Source organism: Dermacentor andersoni, chromosome 6 (genome assembly GCF_023375885.2).
Source record: "Dermacentor andersoni chromosome 6, qqDerAnde1_hic_scaffold, whole genome shotgun sequence".
In the NCBI taxonomy this organism is placed as follows: domain Eukaryota; kingdom Metazoa; phylum Arthropoda; class Arachnida; order Ixodida; family Ixodidae; genus Dermacentor; species Dermacentor andersoni.
Window position 1 is genome coordinate 141,959,317 of NC_092819.1, and position 25,250 is coordinate 141,984,566.

The 25,250-nt window shown below is 45.2% G+C and overlaps 1 long non-coding RNA gene across 1 annotated transcript; it reads left to right on the plus strand.

The window, feature by feature from the left end:
- The first annotated feature begins 357 nt into the window (after positions 1 to 357).
- Positions 358 to 24,403, plus strand: LOC140219013 (uncharacterized). The gene is made up of 2 exons (XR_011895292.1): positions 358 to 1,043; positions 23,744 to 24,403. It is a non-coding gene; the product is annotated as an uncharacterized lncRNA (long non-coding RNA).
- Positions 24,404 to 25,250: the final 847 nt, after the last annotated feature.

Genomic DNA, 25,250 nt, shown 5'->3' on the forward strand with positions numbered 1-25,250 from the left:
AGAAATCAATGAGTTAATCAAGCAAAATTAATAATTCATTTAAATAAGACATAAAATACACAAATATTTTTTCAAATATCGAGCACACAAGGATTGCTACCGAAAGCAGAGGAAAGCTTGTTTTGGTAGAGAAAAGAAATAACGACATGATGGTGAGCGGCGGAAATAGGCACAGCTGAAACTACTCGCATGATTGAACAATTGGCGCTTTAGTTTTGAAAAAAAGATCGTCAGGCGTGTCAGGAGTAATGCGCTTATCGCATGCGAGAGAGTTCGCCTTTCAAGGTCTCGCTAGTAACTCTGGTCGCCGCAAAGGGGCGCAAGTTGATCCCATCTTTGCGGGCTGGCACCTAATCGCTATGCTGCAAAACGCGGTGCAAGAGATGAACACTTTTAGAGCATATGTATTACCTGTTAAACAATGTATCGCTTTACATGGATTCTAAGAAGGACAAAGGCTCTCTGTGTGTGTCTGTTCATTTTTTCTTATTTATGTATTTGCTCCTAATTTCGGAGGAACGGTGCAGTGAAGCGAAGTGCCTACGAGTTCACCGCTGACGCCAAGTGCGGTGACTCATCTCTCCCTGCGCACGCACCTGATTACGACGTCGCAGCTGTGGAAGAAAGCGGCGCCGATCTGCGCCGCCGTTTGCGGGGGCGACAGCGAGGCGCTCGCGGAGCGCGCGAACCGCGACAGCCTGGAGAGCGCGGACTCCAGCACGTTGAGCTGCACGCTGAGTACGTTGTGCTTCGTCCAGCCCGAGCACACGAAGCGCGTAAAGCTGTCGCACGGGTCGGCGGACGTGTTCATGGATTGCAGCAGCCTCTCGGCGTACTGCATGCATGAGTGGCTGCGACACAACTCGGGTGGCCTCGGCTGCGGCGTCAGGAGCATCACGACCGCGACGACGAGGCCCAGGGAAAGCACGGTGACCACAACGCGCACCAGAAGATTGAACACCATCTGGCGGAACGGTTCCTTGCCCTGGGCACGCGGCAGCCGATGAAGCGAGCGCTTCGCTGAGCAGAGCATCAGCGTAAACGTGAGAAGGGTGCATTGCTTGCAAACGGAGCCAGAGAACAGGAAGGCCAAGCAAGGTGATCCCAAGGCGTCTTGTGACCGTTTTGATTTCTTGCTGCTTGTCCTTCGTATTCTCTGGCGCCTCTCCAAAGCCTTGACAAGCCGACTATACCGACAATATATCTCTTTCTTGGATGAGTTGTTTGATATCTGTTGAACCACTGCAGCGCAGTTGAAGCGAGCGCAAAGAGCAGAGGAATGAACTCCGTGGGCACAGGAAGTACGAAGCGCAGCAACTTTTGGAGGCTTTCCGTATGAAAAATAGGCGCACTCATTTTGTCAGCGTCAAGTCTATGTGCCTATGTTCAAGCGTGATTCGGGTTTTCGATTCTCTTTGGTATGCTGCACTTCTACGCGTGCACATTGTTGATTAAGGTGTTCCTGCTTGGCTGAAGAACTCCAGTAAGTCAGTTGTGACTCTATAGCGGCCTTGGTGGCCGCTCCTCTCTTCCTTGCGTGCGTTTAGGTTGTGCTACAATGGCTTCACGAGATCAGCAATACGGGTTGAATATTACACCAGAGTTTTTGCTGAATGATGCTTGTGGCGGCGCAAATGCAGAAAAAAGGACAAAGTAATACGCGACGGAGACAGCAGTTACACAGCAGTCAAGGAATATGGTCCTTGTTAAACAAGTAATTTATACCATGCAAAAACTATACAAAAAAAAGTAAAAGCTAAGTAAAACAATCGACAAGCCACATCATCCCATTTACCCCGCGCGCACGCCCGACTGTTCCAAAGCACCAAAGTTCTGCTGGAAAGAGCGATGAATGGTTTGCTGATACATACGATATCCTGTCGCGCTATTTGCATACCTTGAAAAAGACTAAATTAGTTAAGCCCAAGAAATGAACTGGGGTTTCTTGAAACCGAAAGGCGGAAAAGAGTTTGACACGGTGATAATTGTTATCACACGTGATGTTGTCTCCATTTGCCGACCAGAAATTCAGCTCTTTCATTGACAGGCTGACAGGCGCGCTGACGTGCTCCCCTTCACTTTTGCTGCACGTTCAGTTTCGTTGCAACGGTGGTGCCATCTATGACAGCTACGGTGAAAACACTATGCTAAGTAACTAAGTAAGTGGTCCTGATCCATTTTGAGTCAGGGCAGGCGTTTGTGAACGCCACAGGAGATGTTGAAAGCATGAAAAGGAAAGAAAGTAAGGCGTAGAAAGTAATGAGAGTACAAACATAAAACAGTTTTGTCACCGTCACAGTCTGTGAGGCCGTCTGGTTGGTTTTCCTCCAGGTTTCCGGCTCACCTGCCAGTCGTTCCCTCAATTCTAGCCGGGTCTTCATAGTCTCGGCCCGTGCAGTTCGGTCCTTCCCGGTGAGACCAGTCAGCGCCAGGCTCTCGGCCAGCGGGCACGATCGGGTATCTGCAGGAAGCCTCGGACATTGCTGTAGCACGTGGAGAAGGGTTTCTTCTGGTGCACCGCACAAGCGGCTCGTCGGGTCCACGCCGAATAGTTTATCGCGGCGTTGGTTTGTGAGGAGAGCGTCAGTGCGGGTTTGAAACAGCAGTGCGCTGCTTCTATCTTCTCGGCATTGCGGTGATGGGCATGGTTCCCGCTTGTGGTGGTAAGATAGTGCCAGGCTTTGCTTTTTTGCCACTGTCTTGCGCCACATCGTTTTTCAGCATCATTGATTTCTTTGATGACTGCCCTGCGCCACTCTGCTTCTGTCTTAGTGCCGGTGTGTTTTGAATTTTGACTGTATTTCATGTCTAGGAACGTGTATTTCCGAATCCAAGCCATATTGGTGTTTTTGTGTCTCAGCTGTAGGTACATTCTGCGACTGTAATTTGAATTTGCCGCTTCGTAGGATTACCAGCACATTTCCCCGCTTACTGCTGCGTTTGCAGTGACTATGCTGCCCCCTAGCAGCCAGCGGCCTAGTTCCGTTTGGTGACGCGCCAGGCATTTTATGGTTTCACTGAAGTAGGCCAGCGCATCCTCTGCGTATGTTGTTGCTGATACTGCTGCACCCTTCCACAGTGTGCGTACAACAGTGTGTAGGATGTATGAATGCCTGGCCAAGTGCCAGATGCGGCCGGTGAGGCGATTAAATTTTTTTTCTAATGCGTTTTGGTGTATATGCAGAAAATTTGGTTGCTCGATGAGAGTTACGCCGAGGTATTTGTATTCCGATGCTTTTTTGATGAGGTTCCCTTGGAGGGTGAATTCGTCGCCAGTGTTACTTGCATTTATTCCCATCCACAGTGTGTTTTGTCAGTGTTGAACCTTAGCTGGTCGTTTCTTGCAACTTGGGCGCAAATGTCGAGCTGGTGTTGGAGGTCAGCTGCTGATCGTGCTAGCAGCACAATATCGCCAGCGAATGCAAGACATGAAATTTTGATGTATATTTTTTGCCTGTCAGTTGTTATCGTGAACAGACGGAGGCCTGGTCCCTCATTTTCTAATGTTTGGAGGAGTTGTATGATGTATATGTTGAATAATGTTGGGGACAGCGGGTATCCTTCTTTTAGTCCTATCTTTTGCTGGACTTTCTTCGACCATAGTTCTTGTACTGTGTGCACTGTGTGCAATCTGTGTTGAGGTTCTTGAGCAGGTCTATGCTTTTACAATTTAGTCCAATGCTCAGTAGTTTTTGCCAAAGCCTCGATGGGGCACACCGTCATGGGATTTTTCTATACAAAGGAAAGCCAGATATAGTGCTGATTTTTCCTTATTTTTCATCTCCATAGATTGGGTGAGAGTGAATATATGGTCACTTGCCCTGCGGCTTGGTCTGAAGCGGTTTTGAGACTCTGTGAATATGATATTTTATTCACAGAACTTTTGTAGTCTTCGGCTGAGGATTGCGCTGAACAGCTTTTGTACATTGCTCAGTGTAGATATCGGGCGGTAGGAATTTAGTTCAAGTGGTTTTCTTTGGCCCTTGTGTATGGGGTTATCTTTTGCCTTCCCATTCTGGTGGGATTTGAACCGAATCAAGGATGCTGTTCAAGTTGTGCTTTAGTCCCTCTCTTGCTTTTGTCTTTAGCTTTTGCTCACCGGGACAATGACTGATGTCATTGTCCCGGTGATGTCATTAACGAATAGAGCTGATGTCATTAACGAATAGAGCTAGTTGGGTCTCGCAGGACATGCCTTTCCTAAAACCGTGTTGATTAGGATTAATGAAATTAGCGGATGTTAGGTAGTTTACAATATGAGAATAAATTATATGCTTCATTAGTTTAGAACAAACACAGATGAGGGAAATTGGACGGTAATTATGGCACGATGACGATGATCCTTTTTTTGGTACTGGAATTATCTTACCTATTTTCCAGTCTTGCGGCACCGCTCCATATGATAATGATTGCTGAAAGATATGGCTTAAAAATACACTAGAGATGTGCGCAGTGTTCTTAAGCATTTTGGGATTGATTCCATCGATGCCGGCTGAGGATGTTAATTTGAGGGATTCAATTAGCTTGGTGATACCATGTGCTTCGATTGCTATGTCTGGCATCGTTGGGTTGTTAAGGTAAGGACAGTCTGGGAGGTCATTGTTAAGTTCAGAAGTGAACACGGAAGAGAAGAGAAAGTTTAGTACTTCGGATTCTTTATAGTCTGGAACACGGCTATTGTCGTTATCGTATAATAATAATGGTTTACGGTTATTTGGGTTAATGTATTTCCAGAATTGTTTGGGATTGTTTTGCAGCATGTTAGGGAGTGTAGTTGAGTAGAAGGTTCGTTTAGCTGTTGCGGCCAAAGAATCAAACTCCTTTTCACTGACGTAATATTTTTCCAGGCCGGCGCGGTATTGGAACGCTTGGCTTTACGAAACAACCTTTTCTTTTTATTGTTTAGTCGTTTTAATGTGTTGTTTAACCATGGGGACGAAGGTTGCTCTGTTAAAATGATAGTGGGTATGTAAGTCTTAGTGAGGTCGATCATTTTATTTTTAAAAAGCGTCCAGTTGGTGTCTACTGTGCCCTTCGGGAAATCTATAATGTACCAGTTGTAAAACTCGGTTAGTGCATTGTTGATGCTGATGTAATCACCTTTATCGTAAAGTGTTATTTTCTTTTTTTGATTTTTTGCACTGAGGTAGCTGCCAGGATAATTCTGCATGCAGTACCGAGTGATCACTTAGTTCTGGTAGATGTGTTACAGAAGAAACACTGTCGGGATGGGATGTTAAGATAAGGTCGAATATGTTAGAGCACTGTTCATTTTTTCGCGTTGGGGTAGATACTAGCTGCGTCAAACCAAAGGTGGGACATGTGTTAAGAAAGTTACATTCAAGGTTATTTTTAGACAGTGTTATGGCTGGTTTGGACCATATTATATTAGGAAAGTTGAAGTCACCTAGGAGAAGTAGTTGCGCATGATTAAATGACTTCGTAACAGTTTGCAGTGCCTCGTGGAAGTGAATAGTGAAGGAAGCACCTGCGTCGGGGGGTCGATAGCATACACCGATAATAGTTTGTAGGTATGAAAAAGTGCACAATACGAATAAAATTTGTAAAGGTGAAGTGATATTGACAATGGAGCAACAAAGGCTGCGATGGGCAGCTATCAGAACACCTCCTCCGCGTTTGCCTACACGATCCCGCCTAAAAATGTGAAAATCAGGAAGGAAAGAATTAAGCTCAGTGTTATCGACGGTGGAATTCAGGCACGTTTTTGTTAGTACAAGAAGCTTACAATCAGAAGAATCGATAAAGCTACAGAGTGCTTCGCGTTTGGGCAACAAGCTTCTAATATTAGTATAAACGTATGATACAGGGATGCTATCTGGTTTTGCGGTAGTGCGTGATGGTAGCTATGAAGTTGATATAGCTCTATTTGTAGTGTTATCATACTTGTAAGTTCTGTTATCCATGATTAGTTTATCGTACTGAAGTTTGAAAGGTTTCTGTTGCGACTTGCCGAACTCGATTAGTTGTTTACGTGCATGCCGAATGTTAGCTGAGTAGTCTTCCGATATGCTGTAGTTGGACCCTCTAAGTTGTTTAGCATTTGAAAGAATGCGTTGTTTTACTTTGAAATGTGCTAATTTGATAATTATAGGTCTGTTTCTATTAGAGCTGTATTTGCCAATTCTATGAGCGCGCTCGATATCTAAGGGGTCCAACTTGATATTAAGGCTAGAAGCACACAGTTCCACAATATTCTTCTCCGATTCATGCCACGTTTCACGCTCAGTATCAGATACCCCAAAAACACAGGGTTGGAACCACGAGCCCTATCGACGAGCCCTTGTTGGATTTATGAGAAAAAAAGTTAAATTATAGTGACTGTTAGGAAAATTTTTATGTGGGCTGTCCACTTTTTTTACACTGCGAAAAATTGTTAATTTTCAGAAGATCAAGCTAGCATGTTTGTAGCAGTCCAAAGTCAAGAAAGGGGCTGGCAGATGGAATAGCACACTGTGGTATCGAGGCCATAAACAGGGATAAAGCGCCTCGGAAAAGCAGGCTAACGTTTCGATAGGAGGACCTCTCTTCGGCAAAGGCGGCCTTGTCATTCTCGGCATGTACGTTTTAAAGGGTTAATATAGTGACGTCACGTGTGGTTGTTGTCGGTAGCGGCTGGTTGTAAAGGGTGAGACTTCAAAGAGAATGAGCGCTGTCGCCTCACGTCTGTGAGCGTGGTTCCTAAGACGAGGGTACAAGAGCGGGAGAGCGGGAAGGCGGGGAGAAAAGAAAAGAAAGGTAAAACAAAAGAAGGACACCGAGAGGGGAAAAAGAACAAGAAAAGAAAATGAAGGGCTTGGGAAAGTGTTGGGGAAGCGAGCGGTTAGGGAGCAGTCAGAGGTGTCGTTGGCGGCATGTTTTTGTGGCTTTACAAGAGCCGGTCAGGCGGTCAGTGCGCGAGCAGCAAGAAAGGCACAAAAATACATCAATCGAAAGAATGACGAGTAGCGTAGGAGCAATGTGTCGGGTAATTTTGAAGGAGGTAAAATGGTGGCAGGGAGTCTTGGGTGAAATGCATGGGGTAACTGGAAGGCAGCGGCATGGTCTTTCAAGGGACGTTAGTCCCAGTAACTCAACGTAGGTGTCGTCACGGTGGTACACAAATGCGTTTTGTACTTTGGTTGATGGTATGATAATTTCAGAATTAAGGTACAGATTTTAAAGATTCTAAGTTGCACGTGCCAAGTTAATTCCCGTCGGGCGTAGGTATTTAAACTTGTGTATGAGGTATGATTTCGTATGTTGACTCTCGCGAGGTGAACGGAAATTTGTTTGTAGTGTTAGATATAGAGATATACTATATACTTTATTTGTAACAGTGCAACTCAGCAGTGCAAAAGTGATATCACAGTCCAGTCAATTGCACCTAACAGCACACTGAAAGCGGACAATATTGATACGTCTTAAATGACTCTTATATACACCACTAATATGGGAGTAGGATGTCTGCAAAACCCTGGTAAACATTGCAAAAATTTACGTAAGAAAGAAAGTCAGTTTCGCCTGACAGCCGCAGCATTGCTTGCGATAGCCATTTACTCGATAGCTGTACAAAGTAAGCTTACTCGTTCTATCAGCTGCATGAACTGCGGAACACAGTCGCCTACTAACTAAATCAGTCATGCGTGCATGGGCAAGCACATAAACCTCTCATTGGACGAACATGGGCAGTCACATGTCAGAGCGCTGACTTGTTGAAGAACGCCAGCAGCGAGGAGCAAATTCGTTCTTTCTCTCGCTTCAACGCAAATTAGACGCGCGAGAAAGGAGCGCACACGAAGCTATCAGCTATATACGGTCACCTACCCTCCGAGCTAAGTGCACATAATTACCTCCAAGATAAGGTGCGCGCGGCTGCGCTGAGCCACCGCAGGTCAAGTAGAAGAGATGCACGTTAATCTTCGCCCTCACCATGCCTAGTAGCCTGTGCGCATCTCGCCGCTAATACCCTCGCGCGTGAAGAGTCAGCGACGCGCATTTTCCCCTCCTTCCTCCCTTGCGAGCGCAAGAAGACACCGCTGCATCGAGCTGCATACTTCTCAGTTCACCCTCGCAAGCTTTCGCTCGCACAACCGCATACGGAACGCAACTGCGATGTTGTCGCACTTGGACTCTACACGGAACACAACGGCGACGCTGAAATTCCCTTGGAGTATCCACGTACTGGAAAATAATATCAAGTTGTTCACTTTGGATATTCTAATGGATCCGCTTGACAGGACTGCGCTATTTGGTTTTGGTGTGGAGTTACGGATTTCTGCACTTCGTGTTCAAGCCCTAAATCGAAATTGCACTTCCCACACTCACTACAACTGAACTATCTCTCTGAAATGCCGCACATTTGTTAAAATAATCCCAAAGGCAATTCTGCAAGGCATTCCTGCGTTTTACATGCAAGTGATCTTGCGATGATGATGACGACGACAACTACATGTTGTGGTCCCCTTTTAAACTAGGTGGACCAACGACCACTTTACCTACTTGAGTAAATCAGGTATCCTATACCTGCTTTGCATTATAGTATATTTCTATTGCGACAGCAAATATATGGCTATAGTGCAAGTGAATTTTCGCCGTACTCATCTGCGTCGCCGTCAGCGTGACGCTCCGTATAAAGTCCAAGTGCGATAACATCGTGACCGTATGCAGAATGCTATGTGCGTAAGTGAAAGCATGCGTCGGTGACCATAAGATGTCGGCTCGATCTCACGCGCGCAAGGGAGATAGGCAGGGAGAAACTTCCATCGCACTCAAGACAGCCGGGAAGGGATGCGTTCTACTCCAGGGTTGGCTGTGTGTGGCGCGGCTGAGCGCGGACACTATATTGAAAGCTATCTGCTATGGGGGATAAAGTCAAGCAGTGCCGAGGGCTGACAGCTTCGTGGGCGATGTGTTCTCGCCTCTTAGTTCTTGTTGAATTCACAGCCAGCAGGAAGGTCAATTCGCTCGCTCCTTATGGGTCTCATTGGGCGAATCAATTCACACTCCATTAGGATGAGCGGAATAGTCTCCGCATTATAACGCGACAGCGTTAAGGAGCTCGTGTCGCAGAAAAGCCGGTGTCGTCGGCGTCGGTGTCGGCGTCAGCGGCGTTGGCCGTGAGTGATAAATCCAAGAAGGCACTTCATAAATAAAGAACATCTTGCAAGATGGACTGGTGGGAATCGAACCAGGATCTCCGGAGTGTGAGACGGAGACGCTACCACTCAGCCACGAGTTCGTTCCTTCGAAACGGGACAAAATCGCCTCTAGTGAACGCGGTGTTGCCTTAGAAACGTGCCGTAGAAAGTTGTACTGCGGTGTATATCGGTAATTATGACCATGTAACTTACAGAAGTCGCAGTTTCACGAGTAGCGAAGTACGTTTCCGCTACATTTCTTCTGCGCTCTGCGCACACGCAGATCCATCTTGCGGCAAACACTGGAGACCCCCTCCTCCCAATGTACGGCGCTGCCCCGACACGTGGCGCGCCACTCGCCCCATGATCGCGTCCGCCTTCATGGCGCGTCGGGGCCCGGCTATCTCTGCCGATCGCGACGTTTGGCTGGCGTAGCGCGTTTGAGTAGGCTGTGCGAACGGGGTGCGATAACGCTATCGCGTTCCACTCTTGAAGGCGAAGCTTAAGGGTCCTGCAATTTTTTAGCTGCACCGTACACATGTCTCATCGTGTTGCGAATATTAGCTACAGTACCTTTTGGCCCTTAGGCAACCAGCTCGAGCCTCAAATGGCCAGGCACTGCCCTTTGTAGTGCCGTACAGATTTTTGCTTCAGATGAGATTGATGAGACTCACGATGACATGAGACCCATGAGATTATTTCAGCTTTTCTGACTTTCCGCTTGATGTTCTTTGTTGCTGTGTTGCCCACTCTACAGGTTGCATACTTGCTGGTAAGCTTCCTAGTTCTTTTCCTCCCCTGTGAATCAGTTTTTCCTGTACAGATACCTCGACACTCTCGCAGTCAATTTGCTTTCTTCCATATTCCTCAGCCGTTCATCATACTCAATGTTACTGCGAGCTTCCCTCGCTTCAAAACTAGTCCAGCCCATATCACCCTGCACAGCTTCATTTGTAGTCTTCCAGTGAGCGCCCAATGCGAGGCGATCCACTGACCTTTGGTTCCCATCGAGTCTTGATTGTACTCTGATTTAAGGCAATCAACCGCACTTCCAAAAGTAAGTCCTAAAACCACTACACCTTTCCACATAGCTCGGAGCACCTCGTACCTATTGTATCCCGATAGCGCTCTGTGCTTCATTACGGCTACATTTTTCTTCCCCTTCACTGTTATTGTTTTTTCCTATGTTTCCATATATCTATTGCCTTCGTTCTTCCATATACCAAGGTATTTATATTCTGTTACCCGAGGTATTTCCTGGCCCTGTATCTCCACTGTCTGTTCATTGTCTTCACTGAACACCATAACACCTGATTTTCTAACACAAAATTTCAAACCTCAATTGTTGCCTTACTTTCCACAGATATTAGCCAGGCGTTGCAAATTACTTTGCTTGTTAGCTAGCAACACAATGTCGCCCGCATAATATAAATCTGGGAGGTGCTGCTCTACTACTGTACCCACCTGTTGGTATGAGAGATTAAACCTGATATCACTTCCTTCTAGCGCCCTCTCCATCCTCACCATGCACATCATAAACAGCAGCGTGGATAAAGGTCACCCCTGCCTCAGTCCCTTGTTATGAGCTTTGTCCTCGCTCCTCATCCCTTCCCATTCAAGGCAAACGGCATTTTCTAGGTGAATTTCTCTCAAAAGCTGTATACAATCGTCACCTAAGCCTCCCCTTCCAGACTATCCCACAACATGTTGCGGTCTACGATGCCATATGCTTCTGTAATGTCTAAAAAGGCCACAATTAACGGTCTGCTTTCAACTTTTGATATTTCAATGCACTGAGTAAGAACAAATACGTTATCATCTAAACGCCTGCCTATTCTGAAGTCATCGTGAAGTTCTCCCAAAATGCCACTATTCTCTGCCCGTGCCTGAAGCTTTAATTTGATTGCCTGCATTGCTAGCCTGTATATTACCGATGTAATGGTCAACAGTCTATATGAGTGAATTCTATCTTTCTCCCCATTACCTTTGCAAATTAAATTCATTCTACTTTGTAGCCATCTGCCTGGTATTCGTCTATGTTTTAAAGTTTTTTCCACTGCTTTCACCAGAGCTTACTTGCCTTTTGGTCCTAGTTCATTATTCAGCCTCATGGGAACCTCGTCTAGCCCTATGGCGGTCCGCTTAGGAATTTTCTCTTCCGCTTTCGTCCAGTAAAATTTGCCAGCACCGGCTCCCATTCCACTTAGGTCTCTTTCACGCTCTTTTTTTCTTCAAATACAACCTCGTAATTGGCTTGGAAAGATTCGGTTGTTATTTTTCGGATGTAATTTATTAGCGCTTCTCCTTCCAGTCTATTTTCATCTTCGTCTAAGATATGTTGTGTTGTTGTTCACTTCCTGCCTAATAGTTTTATGTGGTTCCAAAGTATTCTAGGTGCGGCCTTTTTTTTCTCACGTACTTCTGACAACCAACGTTCACTTTCACCTTTTAATTTTGCTTGCACCAGTATTTGAACCATACACTTTTTCTCCCGGTATATTTCCCATTTACTGGTTACTTCATCCTGCGGCAGCTGCGCCTTCTTTGCCTGCCTGTGCTCTCGGGATGCTTTCTGTCATTCGACGATCACTTCTCGTATCTCCCTGCTCCACCAGATTTTCGGTTTCTTTTTTTCCTTTCCAACGAACATGCTGCTTCTGTTGCCGTATTTCTGTCGCTATTACACTTAGAAGCTCACCATATTCCCATTCTTTACTTGGCCATTTCCCAAGTTCTTTCTCTACTCTAGTGACTATATTTGCTATTTGTTCAGCGTTAAAATTTGGACTGGCCATTTTGCGCTCCTTGCTGTCTTGCCGAACTACATATCCCATTTTCAAATGATGCGTTATGGTCACTGCCTCTGCTGCTATACCCTCCCTCATCAATGACCATTTCTCTAAGCTTATCATGAATTCCTTCTGTCATCAGACAGTAATCAATGTTTGATTGTCGGTTTCCTAGTTCGCACGTGATCTTTCCTTCACACTTAGGCCCTGTATCCTCGATAACGAGGTTATGTTGATCACAAAGTCTAGCATTGACTACCGGTTGTTCTCGGTAAAGCTATCTAAATCCTGTATGTGGGCATTCATGTCCCCTTATACGACAATTTCACCACCCTTCCCGAAACCCTTATTATCAGTGTTAATGCATTCCACTAACTCTTTATTCTTCACTGTGCAATTATTTCCGGTCCACAAATACGTAACGCCCGGCCAAGTTTTTTTTCCCACTCATTGTACCTGATAACCAAAGATGCTCTCGACAAAATTTCAAGAGCTTCTTTGGTTTACTCTTTTCCATATGGCTCCCTGATGGATGTGCATTCTGAATCCCCCTCCCCTTCTTTCTGGCTTGGTTCTGCTGCACCCTTCCCAAACATAATTCTCAATTACTGGCAGCTCTTCTGAGTCTCTAAGGTGCGTTTCTGTAACCGCATACACCCCTATTTGTTCTCCTTTTAACTGCTCCTCAATCTCTGCCCCCTTTTTCTTTCTTCTGCCGCTCTGCATGTTTATGTAGCCTATTGTATGGCGAGCTCTCTTTGTTGCTTTCCTCCTTTTTCTGTTATCGACGGTGATGCTCTTCTGAGGTGCCCCTAGGGGACCTCCTTTGTTACTACCTACTCTGGCCTCCCAAGCGCCCGTGCAACCCCTAAAAAAGCAACAGCGCGACCAGCAAGTCGCCAGCACACTTCTCGTGCCAGCCTGAAATTAAAGTGGATCTCTTCTCGTTTAAAACCACCACACCTTCTCACTTCCCTGTTTCCTTCCACAACCTCGAAACCTTTATCTTGGCTCATTTTCCATATTGCCTCATTAGTAGCCATACGGTTCTTTTCACGTGACTGTAACTTACAGGCACCTCCGGCACCGTGCATACTACGATCGGCACCTGAGGGTATAGCTCGCGCAAGTCGTCCACCCCCTTCGCCAAGCGCTAAGCTAGACCTGTGCCTTTCCTGCTCAGGACGTCATTTAGCCCGCGTGCTACTATGACAAGGTTTCGCACGTGGGCATTGCCCGCAAGCTTTTCTTTTGCTCGCTCCATGACAGAACCCAGTGTCCGCTATGGAAATGTCCCTAACACCACTCTTTTATCGCATTTCACCTTCTCCACAGTTGCTTTTGAGCAGCTAGCCAGATTTGAGTCGCCGGCGATGATCACCCTTTTACTCTCTTTTACCTCTCCCTGCTTCCCTTTGTCCTTTTCTGCGTGATTCGGACTCGACAAGGGGCATTGTCCCCTGGGCTCCTGCTTTTTCCGCGTGGCGGCCTCAAGGTAGGCGCCGCTCTTTTCAGCTAAGCCTTCATCACGTTGCACGCATTCCACGTACTTTGCTGATACTCCCTCTCCTGTCGCGTCGGGGGTCTGCGTTCCATTGTCACGCACATTCTTGTTCACAATGGCGGCCCAGTTCAGCTTTTCCTCGGCAGCTTCAAGTCTCTTTTCAACTACCTTCCGTGCATCACGCTGCCTATTTAGCTCATTTTTGAGCTCTTGTACCTGTTTGACAAGCTCTCCCTGGAAAGGCTCCATTTCATGCAGCCTAGTGTCACCAACACAGTGTGTGCCGGTGGATTCGATGCCCTCTCCATTCTCATCCGTCTCCTCATCTGCCTTGAGGGATCCCCCGGGCACTGCCGGCTTTCCCGGCTTTCTCGCCATGTATTCAACGGCTTTTTGCAAATACTATAATACTATAATAATGCTACTACTGATGCAAATACTATAATACTATATCAATGCAGAGCACGTGCCTTTTAGCAAAAACCGATAGGCACAGGGGCGAAATCCTCAAAATTTCGCAAAGCAACTCTCACCACTGTTTCAAAAGCAATCAAAGCCGCGGAGACCGAAGGTATGACACGCTCTCGCACGCGCCCAACCACGCGGCCACGCTCTGACTTTCCTACTAAAACACGCACAGTAAAACCACTAATAGCAATTAGTCTTGCCACCTCCAAGCTACCATTTAAAGACTACAAACACTCAACGACAGTGACGCAAGTGGTTGAAACAATTGATGATTTTGCGAGGGCTTTAGATAACAAGGGGCAAATTGACTGTATTTGTCTTGACATGTCGAAAGCCTTCGACAGAGTCCCTCATTCAGAGCTAATTGATAAGTTGGTTCATCTTGGCATAAAACTACAATGTAACACAATGGATTCGTGCATACCTAACAGGCAGAACTCAGTACGTAGAAATGAATGGCTCCAAATCGGAATTATTAGACGTCACATCGGATGTTCCACAAGGGTCTATGTTGGGTCCAGTCTTATTTCTTGTTTATGTTAACGATATTGCGCAATGTATTAACAAAGACATAAGGGTGCGACTTTTCGCAGGTGATTGCCTCCTTTATAAACAAATAAACAACCAGCACGATTAGAAAATTAATAACGAAGCTCTGCAGGTGGTTGAATAATGGTGTGAAACTTCAAACGTGAAAATTAACTTAAATAAAACGTTTGTATTTCGTGTGACAAACAAGACAAAACATGTTGTTGACTTTACCTACACCCTGGGTTCATTAACACTTGCTGCAGTTTATAGCCTTAAATATTTAGGCGTAACTATTTCCAAGAATCTTAGTTGGAAGGAGCACGTTAAAAACATTTGTTCGACAGCAGAAATGAAACTCTGGTTTTTGCGCAGGAAGCTCAAGCTTGCTTCGAAAGACGCTAACTTAACTGCCTACCTATATCTGGTATTAGGATGGATACTTGGGCGTGTTGGTTAAGCATGATCTGATGTGAAGGCGCTAAAATGACGGAGGACAAAGAAGAAACACACACACACACACAGGCGCCCTGTGTGTGTGTGTGTTTCTTCTTTGTCCTCCGTCATTTTAGCGCCTTCACTTCAGATTATATTTGGTAAGACCGACACTGGAATACGCCAGTATTGTATGGGACCCTTATGAAACAGGATTGATAAACATGATTGAAAGAGTCCAACGAAGAGCTGCTCGATTTATTCTGTCTCGTTACTCGCAAACTGATTCTGTTACAGAAATGTTGCAATGACTTAAGTTACCCTCCTTAGCCGAACGACGCCATGTAGCCAGACTTAAGTTTCTTTTTTTGCTTTGGAAAGGGCATTATAACATAAATGCTACTCCCTATTTAGCACCAAAACAAGGCAGAACCTCAAGAGGTACACATGAACATAATTTCCGGATATCTCGACCGCACATTAATGCATACGCCAATTCTTTATTCCGCTGAACAATAAATGAATGGAACAGACTACCAATAACCATTATTCAATGTGATACCGTAACACAATTTGAAAACAATCTGAGGCAAATAATGTCCTAAACAAAATTATGTACATTATGTTAGATTAACACAGATTGTGTTTATTGTATCTGCATATTGCTATTGTACTTGTGCTGTTACCATTTTCCCGGTTTTTTAATGAATGTATGCTCAAAAAGAGCGTTTTATGTATAATTTGCGTGCATTGTGTATAATGTGCATTATGTTATTGTTCATTTTCTGTGCTGTACCCCACCCCTGTAACGGCCTCCGGGCCAACAGTATGATTAATAAACATTAAAAAAACGTCCCACCCCGCTGCACGTGTTGAAGCACGTGGCGGGAAAGGACGGTCTAACCATCCTGAAAAACCAAATGTACACGAAGGACACCCGCGCACCCGAAATACGCGAGACAATAAAAAGAAAGAAAGAAAAAGGAAACCACCCAATTACTATTTAAAGGAAAGAAAAACTCCTGCGATATAATTCCCTTTTTTTCTTCACACTTGAACTATTATCAGTTAGTGTGGGGAAACCCGACATGCAACAATCTAGAGCATATTCATTTACTACAGAAAAAATATCTCCGTCATACATATAATGCTTCCAACACTGCATCGTCAATAACTTTCTTCATGAACACCGGTGTAATTCCAGCGTATAATCTGTACAAATATCAATTAGGTAACATCTATAAGGCGGAAGTCTATAAGAATAATTTTAATCTGCATTAACTCGCCCAATTGCAAACTAGAGCACCAACTTATATCACAAGACACTTCGAAGACTGCACAGTACCGACACCACCGTCAAACTATGGGAAATAGTGCTTGAGTTATACATTACCCACACTCCTAAATTATTACAATTCGGTTCGTTTAAATCTTTTCTCTTCGTCTCTCAATGAGCTCCGACTGATGTATGTGATTGCTTTGTAACACTTGTGTGAGCATTCTATATGTATTTTTCCATTGACGCTCTTCGTGACTTTTGAGTAATGTATATGATGTGCAATATTATGTATGTACGGTATACATGTGTATATTTTGAATGGATGAAAGAATGTGATGCTGCCTCTGAGAAAATGAGGGATGGTGGATTTGTCAAGCTGTCCAATGGAGAGTTTTTTTTTCCCGCCACCCCCCCATCTGTACCTTACAAGATGGAAATAAACTTCATTTCATTTCATTTCGAAAACCGAAGCAAGCTCAAAGTATGCACAAAAACTTATGATTTCGTCGCCGCCATGGAGCCCCGAAAAGCACGTCCATTCGCCACAAAATTCGAAAATGAAAACCCACTCGAAGTAATTGCTGGCCATCTAGCGGACGCGCCCAGAAACAGCCGATCCAGGTACAGCCATGAAGCGAAAGAGGTGCTCCTAGCATCGTACAGCATGTGTACCTCGTACTTCTCAAATGGTCATGATGCCACGGCGCACATACAAGAAAAAAAAAACGTATGGCAAAAAAATTTTGCAATGTACCGGTTATGCGTATCATCGCTATAGAATGACAACTATGTATCATTTCATCATTCATCCTAAAAAGCAGACCACGCGCATCAAAAAGCGATATGTGTTAGAAGCTTGTGTATTGGGCAATCAAAGTGATTGACACCTTGCTTGCTTGTTCGAAACATTTGACTCGGGACGACTTCCTTATTCCCAGTGAGTAGACCATTGGTTTCCTTTCATATATTTTTGTTATCGTGCGAGTGTTTGAAATAGGAAAGTTCGCATTCATCCAGGATGGAGGTTTAATGAATTATGGTGATGTACGCTTATGATTCATTTGGTTATTTGGTTTTGTTAGTTCAGTTTGCAGCGCCAGCTTTAGTGTTACTGATGCAGTGGCCATATTCTCGCTAATATAGTTTGGCCCGAACACTTTAGAAGACACGATAACTACCTTGAAACGTCTGAAATTGGTCATGACACATGTTATATGCCGCGAGGTAACATCGTTTTGATATCATGCTTCAGCTGAGCGGTGCAACCACAAGGTGCTGTTTCCTCATTCAACGCAGTAATTTCGCCGTTCATTTATTCGAAAGAAATTTAGAAGCAACTTGAGACACTTCTCATTCCAGCTTTGGAACTTTTCACCTGCGTACAGCACCGCTAGTTCGCATTCCAGCTCTGTGCACGCAGCTAAATTCCGTACAATTGTTTAAACTTGTCTCCAAGCCATATATTTACGCGATTAAGAGTAACTTGGTTGAAACGAACACCCTCGATAAATTTGGGAAACTTGCTAGAAGAAACCAGAGTTGTTTCTATTGTTTGGTATTCACTTATCGCGTTTCACCAAGGTTTGCGGGTGGCTGCCCTGTTTCCAAGGCCGGTCCCCACGTCTATGACTGCGCACTGCGAGCGCGAACAAGCACCAGTCAATGAACGCAAGCGATCTTATCATAGGCATCAGCTATCTAAAGAGAAAGGTGCACCCAAACTCACAAACAGAACTCTCATTTGTTCTAATCCCAAGACACAATCACCAGGTAAATATACAGTATTTCAGCCTCGTCTGATCAGTGCAAAATCTGTACACTTAGCTCCTGAAAGCACGACAAACGTTACTGCGCATTATATTGGTGGATGCTATGTGATATAGTTAACGGGAGTCACAGTGCGGAGTTGTTTGAAGTCCAAGAAGATTCAACTATACATAGCGTGTCTGTATGGGGGGGGATGCAGCAACCACGCAGCAGAGGCCTGCTACGCACAAACGCTTCGTTCTTTAGCCTTCTGCTCGCTTGAAAGGCTAGTGCTCCTTAAATAAATCGGATTCGCCTCGCTAGGCAGGCCGGATGTTTTCACCCGCGGCACAACTATTTCCGCAGATTCGTGGCTGAAATCCTTGAGACCTATCAAAATAATGTGACCTGCAGCAAGAACCCTTTCGGCTTCGACGAAGGACCTCGATTGGACACCGCAAACGAGAAACTGGAGTGCAGAAGCAAGTGAAAGAGACGCCGTGACCGTGGTCAGCCATCTTTGTTTATTTGGACAGCGTTGCCAGCCCAAGTGACCGATTCTGGTGTTGGCAATAGGCGGCAATCGGTGCTGCGCGGACGCTAAAGCTAGCTCTAACTCGGAGACTATTATATAAAACCAAGGGAAAGCAGGAGTCGCTTTTCTCGGCAACCACTGCACCCGATTACGACGTTTGTTGCCCCTAAAAGAAAAGTGAGCATATTATTAAGGGCGCATGGCTACAAAAAATTTTTCGAATTCGCAATATTTCCAAAACGAACTATGAAGTCTAGAACGACGTAACTGAAAAATAAAAAAAAAAATGATATGAACATTTTCTAAATTTCACCTCATGACACCATCACAAGGCGACCAAGCTGATGTACTGTGCGCCGCTCTGAAGCAGACCGTCATTACGTGAGTTCAACTTTTGCAAAACTCAGTAAACATTTTAGCAAATTCACGTAGGCTGCGACTTAATATATCAGATTTGTCCGCTTTAGGTGCTCCAACAGGTGCGGTATAAGAACATTTTCGGAGACTAGTTTGCTCTAGAAGAACGAGATGTCACTTTCGGTGACTCGCCGCACGTTGCCTCAAGCGAAGCCGCACGAATAAGAAACAGTTTGTGCCACTAAACTGCTACTGCATGATTAGCTATTGGAAATGCAACTAGGCGATTGCTAACGGCCTGTACTTTTTACACGCTGAAAATAGTGGAACGGTAGAGGAAAGACGTGAGCAATAGTTGCCTGCAGAAATAATTACGGTTATACTAAGGAATCGAGGGAATCTGTTGTGAGCCACGTCCGCAGACCGCTGCTACACAAGGAATAACTGTACTGCCAGCCCTTCGCAATGCATGGCTTTCTGGAGGATGGGAACATTCACTCAACCACCAGCGTGGCATCGCGAACTACCAAAGGAAAGATGTCATCCCTGGAACGTGCGCAATAGTAACTACCGCGAGTCATACGTTGACAAAGGTACTAGTACCGTTTCTGGCATAGTAAGTTTATTTTTCTTTTGTAATTCGAACGCATGCCCTTAGGCATAATACAAAAGGTGTTAAAAATACACGAATAGATTCGCATAGTAAGTTTCTCGCACGTTATATGCAGATATTCCCCCCTCACCCACTACCACTGACACGCCCAGTCTATCGCCCACAAATAAAAAAAAAACCTTATGGTCTCGCTCTTGAAGCAATGTGCTGAAGCATGGGTGACGGCGACTATACCGAATGCACACGAATATTCGAAGCTGAAGGGTTATTAACGGTCCACAGAGTAAGCGCGTGACCGGAGATAACACGTCTTTGCTACAAGCTATTACAAAATACAGAACATCTACGTTCGTAGCCTTGTGCGCAGCAAGATCAAGTCTACCGCAAATAAGCACACATGCGAGCGATTGGCAAAAAATAAATAATCAGATCGCGACCGCACCGAGGAGCTTTATTGAACCAGAAACATGACAAGCCGCGTCTTCAAATTGTTTGCTAAGTGAACGACGAGAAAAACACACTCATCCTTATTTAATGCATAAGCGGAAAGTTTGGGAAGCTGGGAGTAGTTCTTTAGCCCCATTCTTGTACCGTATGCTCGCACCGTTTGGAGAAAGCGTAAAGAGCTTCGAAAGCGCCTACATGTCCTCTAAAGCTGTGGCCAAAGCTTTGTGTAGCCCACCCAGTCACCGTCTACGATATCTGCCGAAAGCGAGGTTTCCCGAGCCGTACTGGCGTCATTCACATTCATTAAGAGTCCAGAGGCAACAGAGGCAGCTGAGGCAAGCAATGGAAACGTCACCGCGTGTTCAAACATGGCGGCGCCCGTGGGTTGGCCGTGTGAATAGTCGATATAGAACTGCGATATCTCGCTTTTTTTGCGCAGTTAAAGATTTGTAGACGTACTGCTTCCATTTTCTCTAACTTACTAATTTTCTTTAATGGTTTCACAAATTCCATGCCCTAAATAAAGTTTTCGCTCTCTACAGTCTCTAGAATTTAACTTTCTCGCACTATGCAACGAGTTGTATTCAAATCGTTTTAAGGGTTGTCTCATACAGAAATGCTGCGTTTTACATGTGTTTGAACAAGCAGAGACAGAGTTGTCTCCGAGATAAAGCTTCCTCTTAAGTAAATCTTTATGGAAAGTGATACCCCTGAGCGCAATTTGAGGGGAGATCAGCCACGGGCATTCCAAGAAGACTCGTGTACTCCTGACGTTTCTATGTAAAGAGCATCTGCAGGAAAGTCGATGATGAGGTTATCATTACTACGGCGTTATTATTTTAAAAACTCTCCCACACAACTCACCTCCTTCTTTTCGGGTCTCGCAGTAGAGGCCGTATTGAGCGCCTTGATCCGCTCTTGTTTCGAGCCATGCAGCGAGAGGCGGCGGACGAGGTTCGACCCCAACAGTCCCACCACGGGCGTCTCGAGAAACGACGAAGACAGTGAGGAACGCATCGCGCGCCCCACGTCTCGGAAGCGCCGGAACGTCGACGCGCGGCGCCCCTCTCTGAGGCTTCGCACGGGGCCGTACTCCTAGGCAACGAGAACACGACACCGAGAATGATGATTTCCAATGGCGTCCCATTTCAAACGGGGCGGCGACAAACGGGGCGGGCCTGCATGAGCTAAAATCTAGTTTTCCTGCATCTATTGTAGTTTAACATTTTGCCAATGTCTCCTTTACGATATTTCTCCCCATCAGAACACTATCTCTCCTGTAAGGTTATCGATGCCTTTATTCCACCTCGCTCACCTACCCAAATGTCTCTAAATACTTTAAATACTCTAAATGTCTCCTCGCTTGTCAAGACCGCTTAACGCTCCCACAAGGCTGAACTCCCGCACTTCTGGAAACTGGACCCTGTTCAGGATACGCGCGCTCTCTGCATGCGGCGTCAACAATGATCCCTTCCAGTCACTTGATGATGATGGCCCGATGCTACATGAGTACAAATAATCAGTGGCCTTCCACTCTGTGAAGAAGAATGACCAGCGAAGCTATACTGTACAGTCTGATAACTATATTGATTGACGAGGAAGAGTGGTCCGTGGCCATGCGTCAAACTTCGTATGTACACAAATGTAAGGTGAAACGCCACTAGTCGCTCCTCTACGTTGTTGATCTTCGGAAGGTGATGAGACACTAGGGGGGTATACATAACCATGTCGTGTTGCAATACGCGGCATGAGATCTTTTGCTAACTGATCCCGGCACGTAGAACACGCAGACACGCACCTCACCGCACTCCGAGGGTACACACTGCTTTACCGTAGCCAAGGCGATCGTGCGTTGGTCGACGTCCCGCAGTACAGTAATCGTTGTGAGGTCACTTAAAAACCAGAAACGGTCGTGCACAACACAGGCCACACAAAATTGGTTTTCCTCCAACTTCCTCGGAAACGTGGCCGTTGTTCCGGGGAAAAGTTCGAAATTAGCGGGATCAGCGCCACATAGACGTTTCGTATTTCTTTCCACCTCGCGTTGCGGGCGAGCAGCACGCCTACAGGTCTGCCACCACGGCAAAGCGTAAAGAAAGGAGATACGCAAGCGCTTGGAACACCGCAAAAGAGAGAGTGGTGTGAACGTATACATGGCCGACGCAGGTCAAAGTATAGTATCTGTTCTTATCAGCTTATCTCCTCCACGAGGCGGCTCGGTAATGCACTATATTCGGGATCGGCTCACGTATGGGGAGAAATTACCAGTCTACGCGGCTGAATAGACGCAAGCAATTTTTTCCGGAACCTAGCCACATGCAGCCTCGCTGTAAAAGGAGCATGATGGTAATCCCAATCGTTGCAGACTTCATGGAAAAAAAGTCAAGGCAGTGTCATGATGGCTTAATCATGGAGTGTAACCTACATCCAAGAAAGGTACCTCACCCTTTCCAGTACCAAGTGGGAGAACATAGTGGTAATCAAGCGAAAGGAACAGCAGGCGCAAGAGGAACGAAAATTAAAAACCCTGCAAGTGAACCTATATATTATCCCGAGAAAAACGCATATCAAGATGCCGGGCTTTTGGCTACAGTATAATGGTATGGCGGACGTTTGGGTACGGCAAAAAATCAGCAGCTGCAAGAAATCAAGAGGGTATTTAGAAAAACAACATGAAGGGTGACAGGTGGGTGACAAAAGTGGAGAAATAAATGATGGTATTATTTACCGAACAATTTCAATAATACATGATTCTTTGAGGTATTAGAGAAAAAAATATTCTGTCACGTAAAAAGCTTCTTTAACAAACACTTTACACTTTCTGTGTATCAGCATGGTTATCAACGTGGTAAATGGACACAGATTGCGCTCTTACTTCAAAAAGAATTGACTATAACATCATCGAAGAAAAAAAGGTTACGCTGGGTGTTTTGATTGACTATAGCAAGCCCTTCGATACCCTAAACCATTACCTTTTTCTCGGGAAGTTAAGCGCTTATGGGGTATGTGGTGTAGATAATTCATTGTTTAGTTCATATCTGTCTGAGAGGAAACAATGCGTCTCAAATGCTAACTGCTTTCCTTCATCTAAAACCATTTCTTGCGGCGTGCCTCAATGAAGCATTCTAGGACCAATGCTGTTCAATATCTACAGAAATGATATGAAAGCGAAAGCGTTACTGGCCGCGAACTTGCGATTTCGCCGTGGCGGTGCCCCGAGGAGGCACATGACGTCACAACGTGCGCCTCGCCATGGATATTTCTCCCTCTCTCGCTCCCTAGTCACTACTGTGCATGCACCACTAGTAGCACCTAGCCGCAGGAGTTCCACCGCCGATGTTTGGTATGACGTCACACCGCGTTCCTCGTCGTTGCGCTCGCCTCCGCTTCTGGAGCCAGCTGCGTCGCATGCCTGATAACATGTCGGAGGATTGAAAAGGATAGCTTGCGTGCGCCGCGACTACAGTTGAGGCGGCAGTATGTGCGGCGACAATTCTGATAAGCAGGAGGAGGCATGGAATCGACATCGGAACGAGATTAAGAGGAAACGAATCGCACAGGAAACAGACGAACAGCGCGCCGAACGACTGGCTAAACGCAGCAACATAGCTAGACAAGCAGACTAACCTGGACTTGCAATCAAGATTATCCAAGGCTAACCATGCCATGCCTTAGCTTTCGCTACGTATATCCTGGCACAGCCGAGCTAAGCCGCTGCCAATTTTCTGTAAGATAAACAATGGCTCTTCATTTCTACTCAATGCTGATGACACTAGTATTTTTGTTTCTGGATAGAATCCAACTGAAATTGTTGCCAGAAACGAAAGTGTACTTTCAGATGTTATGCAATGGTCCACTGCTGATCGCCTACGAATAAATGGATAAAAAAAAGTTTTTTTTTTCAGATCCCGCTGCACGGAAGTCAACGCGAACCAATCAATAACGCCTGAGAGAACACCTGCTGAAATTGTCAAGGAACAGAAAGTTCTGGGTGGGACCTTTTCTGCTCATATGACATGGACGTGTCATATTGAATCACTGACTAAATCATTACCGTGTGCTGCTGGTGTTTTGTCACGACGTAGGCACTTCCAGAAAAAACTAAGATTCAGACTTATTATGCTCTGTTTTCTTCCCGTATAAGTTACTGCCTGTTAGTCTGGGGCGCCAAAACCATAAGTAACGTAAAATCAATTCACCTGTTGCAGAAAAGAGCACTTCGGTATATTGCAAACATCCCGCGCAATAGTTCTACAGGTGCATTGTTTGCTCGGTTTAAGACAGTGTAAAACGCATGTTCGATTTTCGTTTAATGTCTGGCTATTTCTTCGCAAGGGAACAATTCAGAGTACTTATTAAGGATTCATCTAATATAATGATGCATTACACTGATTCACGCACCCCCAGCGCCGACAACTGGCTTGTTTTTCGTTCCCGCACGGCCTAATTCTTGCAGTCTCTAAGATACACACTACCATCCCTACATAATAAATATGAAAAGAAAGACGTCAACTTTTTTACGTTTACAGAAAAAGAAATGTATTAAATTTTTCTAGCTCTTCGAACATGATCAAGAATGTTTCATTTCTCTTTGTATCTCGTTTGTTGTTTTCGTCATTTTATGATATGTGTTCACGTGAACATTGAATATTTCAGCTACAACGTGCAACCGCCCTGGAGTGTACTTATTTATTGACCTTATTTGTTGTATTGTTCCATTGTTGTATTTGCAAAACCTCTTCTTAACTGCATTTTTGATTCTATTATTGTAAATGTTTTTGAAAGTATAGATTTTAATACAGCTATCATGTACTTCGGTCTTTAGGCATTTTCAAGGGTGTTATTACTGCTTTTCGCCTAAGGGACCCCCAACTGCCATTGAAAATAAGGATTTCATTGATTGATTGATTGATTGATTGATTGATTGATTGATTGATTGATTGATTGATTGTATCAAAGAGCACCAATCCAGAAGGCTCACCGTGGCCCTGGCTGGACCTTGAATCATGTACCAATATCCATACGTACAAGCCACAAAGACACAAAAGAGCAAACTTGAAACATGCTCCGATATGCAACAAGAGTTATACTAAGCACTCATGCATACCTTTCATCCAAGTGAGTGCATGGCAGTGCTACCTAAGCTGGACGAGCTGAACCAAACCCGCCAAAAGGCACAATGAGCCGCCAGAGAGTTATCAAGACAGGAGCGTGCTTTTTTTGCTTGATCTAGGCTACGATATCGCACAACGCCCAAGCATGGAACAACGAAGTCCTCCGAGGCATGCGCTAGACCGCGTTACCATCGAATCAATAGTTAGAAAAATGGGGGCAGACACGCAACTGGAAAGACGGCAAAATCGCTCGCAAAACCTCAGAGACGACACTGAGGACTGAATCCTACGCACGGAC